Raw genomic sequence first — 6000 nt, 5'->3', positions numbered from 1 at the left:
GGGGGAGAAGTGAGGGAGGGAGGGAGAAGTGAGGGAGGGAGGGGGGGGGAGAAGTGAGGGAGGGAGGGGGGGAGAAGTGAGGGAGGGAGGGGGGGAGAAGGGAGGGAGGGATGAGGGGGGGAGAAGGGAGGGAAGGAGGGGGGAGAAGGGAGGAGGGGGAGAAGGGAGGAGGGGGAGAAGGGAGGAGGGGGAGAAGGGAGGAGGGAGGGAGGGAGGGGGGAGAGGGGAGAAGGGAGAGGGGAGAAGGGAGGGGGGGAGAAGGAGGGAGGGGAGAAGAGGGGGGAAGAAGGGAGGGAGGGAGGGGAAGAAGGGAGGGAGGGAGGGGGAGAAGGGAGGGAGGGAGGGGGGGAGAAGGGAGGGAGGGAGGGGGGAAGAAGGGAGGGAGGGAGGGGGAAGAAGGGAGTGAGGGAGGGAGAAGGGAGGGAGGTGGGGAGAAGGGAGGGAGGTGGGGAGAAGGGAGGGAGGAGAAGGGAGGGGGGAGAAGGGAGGGGGGAGAAGGGAGGGGGGAGAAGGGAGAGAAGGAGGGGGGGGAGAAGTGAGGGGGGGGAGAAGGGAGAGAAGGAGGGGGGGGAGAAGTGAGGGAGGGAGGGGGGAGAAGAAGTGAGGGAGGGAGGGGGGGAGAAGTGAGGGAGGGAGGGGGGGGAGAAGTGAGGGAGGGAGGGGGGGGAGAAGTGAGGGAGGGAGGGGGGGGAGAAGTGAGGGAGGGAGGGGGGGGAGAAGTGAGGGAGGGAGGGGGGGGAGAAGTGAGGGAGGGAGGGGGGGGAGAAGTGAGGGAGGGAGGGGGGGGAGAAGTGAGGGAGGGAGGGGGGGGGAGAAGTGAGGGAGGGAGGGGGCAGAAGTGAGGGAGGGAGGGGGGGGGAGAAGTGAGGGAGGGGGGGGAGAAGTGAGGGAGGGAGGGGGGGGAGAAGTGAGGGAGGGAGGGAGGGGGGGGGAGAAGTGAGGGAGGGAGGGGGGGAGAAGTGAGGGAGGGAGGAAGGAGGGAGGGAGGGGGGAGGAGGGAGGGAGGGGGAGGGGGAGAAAGGAGGGGGGGATGGGGGGAGGGGGAGAAGGGGAGAAGGGAGGGGGAGGGGGAGAAGGGAGGGGGGAGGGGGAGAAGGGAGGGAGGGATAAGGTGGGGGAGAAGGGAGAGAGGATGAGGTGGGGGAGAAGGGAGGGAAGAGGGGGGGAGAAGGGAGGGAAGGAGGGGGGAGAAGGGAGGAGGGAGGGAGGGAGGGGGAGAGGGGAGAAGGGAGAGGGGAGAAGGGAGGGGGGGAAGAAGGGAGGGAGGGAGGGAGGGGGAGGGAGGGAGGGGGAGAAGGGAGGGAGGGAGGAGGGGGGAGAAGGGAGGGAGGGAGGGGGGGAGAAGGGAGGAGAGGGAGGGAGGGGGGGAGAAGGGAGGGAGGTGGGGAGAAGGGAGGGAGGTGGGGAGAAGGGAGGGAGGTGGGAGAAGGGAGGGAGGTGGGGAGAAGGGAGGGAGGTGGGGAGAAGGGAGGGAGGTGGGGAGAAGGGAGGGAGGTGGGGAGAAGGGAGGGAGGTGGGGAGAAGGGAGGGAGGTGGGGAGAAGGGAGGGAGGTGGGGAGAAGGGAGGGAGGTGGGGAGAAGGGAGGGAGGTGGGGAGAAGGGAGGGAGGTGGGGAGAAGGGAGGGAGGTGGGGAGAAGGGAGGGAGGTGGGGAGAAGGGAGGGAGGTGGGGAGGGAGGTGGGGAGGGAGGTGGGGAGGGGGTGGGGAGAAGTGGGGGAGAAGGGGGAGAAGTGGGGGAGAAGGGAGGGAGGTGGGGGAGAAGGAAGGGAGGTGGGGGAGAAGGGAGGGAGGGAGGAGGGAGGGAGGAGGGAGGGGGGAGGGAGGGGGGAGAAGGAAGGGCTGGGGTGTGGGGGGAGAAGGGCGGGGGGGAGTGAGGGGCGGGGGGAAAGAGAAGGGAGGGAGGCTGAACGGGCCCAAGACTTCGGGCGGGGCCCGCCCACAGCACCGGAGTTAAAGGTAGGTGGCCGGGGGGCAGTCGTGTCGGGTCCGGCTGGGGGGCGGGGGGAGTTGAGAGAGCCAGCTGAAGGGAGGAACCAGGAGCTGGGCGTGGGTGGTGCAACCTGATCCACGCCGCCCCAGTGAGCCCCATTCGGCCAGGGCTAGGGGCGGCGTGCTTGGGCCCATCCCACAGAGTTTTGGGCACCTGGAGCTACTGCACATGCGTGCCTGTGCAGAGGTCCCGGCACTGTTTTCAGCGCAGGAACCTGGCTCCGCCCCCCACAGCTTGTGCTGCGCCACGCCCAGCTCCAGAGGACCTGCAGGGAGCCAGAGAATCTGCAAGTATTTTTTAGGCGCACTTTTGGGCACGAAAAACGGGTGTCCAGGTCGGGGCTGCGCCGTTCTAGGTGCGGCCCGAAACTTGGGCCCTATATTTCTCTGTTAAGAAGTAAAATTTGAGGAAGAATAATTTCCGGACCACACTTTCCAGCAACCAGTTTAAAAAAAGCATTAGCAGGGACCCAGAAGCAGAGCTCCTATATGGAGAAGCAAAAACAACTTTTTACAGAAGTGTCACCCTTCAACAAATATTAGATCTGCTCACAAGAAAACTAAATCAGCACTCACTTGCAATGTTGATTGAGTACCAGCCTGAACATTTGCATTTTCCTCTTCAAAAACACAGCCCCGGTTGATAGCATTTGTAAATGAATATGTTCTTCCCCAGCTCGATGTGCGTTTATGCCTCGACTGTTGAATGATCTTTAAAAGCAAAACAAAATTAGATTTTACGTAACATTAATGCCAAGATGAACAACCCTGGAAATAGAACAAACCTCCTTTCCATTATTCTAACCAGTCTACCAGCATTGACAGATAGCCAAAAATTCTATCGTTCCAGAAACTAATCAGCTGTCACTGTACCATGCACAAACAGCAAACTTGTGTAGATGAACATAACATAAGAAATAGGAGCAGGATTAGGCCATTTGGCCCATCGATCTGCTCTGCCATTCAATAAGATCATGGCTGATCTGATCAGAGACTCAGTTCCACTTCCCTGCCCGCTCCCCATAACCCTTTACTCCCTTATCGCTCAAAAATCTGTCTATCTCCACCTTAAATATATTCAATGACCCAGCCTCCACAGCTCTCTGGGGCAGAGAATTCCATAGATTTACAACCCTCAAAAGAAATTCCTCCTCATCTCAGTTTTAAATGGGTGGCCCCTTATTATGAGACTATGTCCCCTAGTTTTAGTTTCCCCCATGGGTAGAAATATCTTTTCTGCATTCACCTTGTCGAGCCCCCCCATTATCTTATATGTTTCAATGAGATCACCTCTCATTCTTCTGAATTCCTATGAGTATAGGCCCAACCTACTCAATCTATCTTCATAAGTCAACGCCCTCATCTCCAGAATCAACCTAGAGAACCTTCTCTGAACAGCCTCCAATGCAAGTATATCCTTCCTGCTGCCGGGGTGGCAACTCCCCGAGGAGCTCCCCTGACAAAACAAATTTAACCTTAGAATCTTGAGTCATCCGACAACTTTTCACACTCAACCTCCTCCCCTCCCAATGTCTAAACTTTCCCTAACTTTAATAGACCCTAATTGGGGGTACATTTTCTTAAATTTTAACTTTCAACCCTTATTCCTATAATCCATAAACTCCGGCCGACCTCGGGCGCAAATCTTCCCTCCGAAACTCTACATCACTCTTCGACGACAACCGGACCACCAGCGACGACCGAGCCTCCTGCTGCAGCAGCAAGTTGGACCTCTTCCCTCCTTCGGCGACCTTCTCTGGCGATCTCCTTCGACGTTGACTCAGCTGCCTCATCCGATCCCCGATCCTCAACGATGCACGGTGAACCAGGTGAGCCTCCAACGACGATCGGGCCCACTCCCCTCCAGCGGCGACGATTGGGCCTCTCCTCCTCCTTCAACGATGGCTGGACCTCACCTCAACGGCAATCGGCCTTTCTTCCCCTTCAGCGACGACTGGACCTCTCCTTCCCCGCTGATGACCTGGCCTCTTCTCCCCCAGCACGTGGTGAGTACCGTGGCTGTGACCACCCTGAGCTTCCACATTGAACTCCAGGGGACCGCTGACCCTCTCAATGCCTGCCCCCAACCAGGCAGCAGACCACCTACCATCAAGGGCGCTACCCAGCGCCAAGCTTTCGGCCAATATCTTGCCGTAGGCAACTAGGCTCATACAGCAGTGTCTGGTCTCCAGTCATCTTGGATTCCAGTCATCTTGGACCCCCTTGCCACTGGACCAAGACTTTGCTCAGCTAAGCCCATGTGGTTGCAACGACAACCTCACGTTAAAAGAACTCACGAACAGGCATCTTCCACTCATTTAATATGAAGTTCGGGACCTGGAACGTCAGAACCCTAATGGACAACAACAGCAACAAGCCGGAACGCCGCACCGCCATAGTTGCCCGGAAACTTAAGATGATTTGACATCGACAACGCCGCCCTAAGCGACACCTGACGGGTAGGGAAAGGCCAGCTCAAGGAACATGGTGGAGGTTATACCTTTTTCTGGAAAGGAAAACCAGGGGAAGAACGCCGCCTTCATGGAGTCGGCTTCACCGTCAAAAATGAACTGGTCGGCAGTCTCAAAGACTCCCCCTGCGAGATTAACGAATGCCTGATGACCCTTCACCTTACCCTATCTGAGAACCATTGCGCCACAGTCATCAATGCGTACGCCCCAACACTCGATGCAACGGATGAGGCTAAAGAGGGTTTTTATTTCAACCTTGAGACATCCCTGTCCTGCATCCCCAAGGACAACAAATTGATCCTCCTCGGAGACTTTAATGCCAGGGTCGGCAAAGACACAGCCCTCTGGGGAGGCATGATTGGCAGAGAGGGGGTAGGGAAATCCAACTCCAACGGCACCCTACTCCCGACAAAATGTCTGGAACGCGATCTTCTCATCACCAACACTCTGTCCCGCCAGAGGGACAAATACAAGGCATCGTGGCAACACCTTCGCTCCAAACACTAGCACCTGCTGGACTATGTCATCGTCCGAGCCAAGGATCGCAAGGATCTGCGCATCACCCGTGCCATGTCAGGAGCTGACAACTGCTGGACGGACCATCGCCTAATCCGATCCATCATCGATATTAACATTGCCCCAAAGCAGAGGGGCAGCAGAAACAGTGCCACAAAAAAATTTATGCCGGGGCACTTAAAGACCCAGCTAAGAGACCCCGATACAGCCAGCGCCTCACAGCCAATCTGGTGTGCCCTGATGACCCTGAAATGCTCAATGACCACAGCGCTTGTTCTGCCCTCCAGGCCTCCATAACCAGTGCCTGTGAAAAGACACTTGGTTACTCAACCAGAAAACACCAGGACTAGTTTGATGAAAATGATCAAGAGATCCAAGAACTATTAGATCGTAAGTGCAGAGCATTTTTGAGTCTCAAGCCACAACCAAACTTGGGAGCTACAAAGCAATGTTACAGACAGCTCAAGGCTGAGGTCCAACAAAAAACCCGGGACCTAAAGAACAGGTGGTGGATGGAGAAAGCGCAGGTGATACAACAACTAGCCGACAGCCACGACATACGAGGATTCTTCACTACTCCCAAAGCCCCACCCCACTGCTGGCCAAGAACGGGGAAACACTCATCAAGGACACCGAGGCTGTCAGGGCCCGCTGGAAGGAGCACTTTGAAGATCTCCTCAATCGAGACTCTGCCTTTGACTTGAGTGTTCTCAACTCCATCCCGCAGCATGCAACCCGCCACCACCTCAGTGAAACTCCAACGCTGCACGAGGTAGGCAAAACCATAAAACAGCTCAAGAATATCAAGGCTACGGGTGCGGATAGAATTCCTGTTGAGGTGCTAAAATATGGCGGAGAAGCGCTGTTGGCGCGGATACATGACCTCATCTCTCTCATTTGGAGGGAGGAGAGCATGCCGGGAGATCTCAGAGATGCAGTGATCGTGTCCATTTTTAAAAAGGGGAACAAATCCGACTGCGGCAACTACAGGGGAATCTCCCTGCTATCAACCACTGGGAAGGTT

Source organism: Pristiophorus japonicus, unplaced genomic scaffold, assembly GCF_044704955.1.
Source record: "Pristiophorus japonicus isolate sPriJap1 unplaced genomic scaffold, sPriJap1.hap1 HAP1_SCAFFOLD_975, whole genome shotgun sequence".
Lineage (NCBI taxonomy): Eukaryota > Metazoa > Chordata > Chondrichthyes > Pristiophoridae > Pristiophorus > Pristiophorus japonicus.
The sequence above is the reverse complement of the archived record's forward strand: the minus strand, read 5'-3'. Positions refer to the sequence as shown.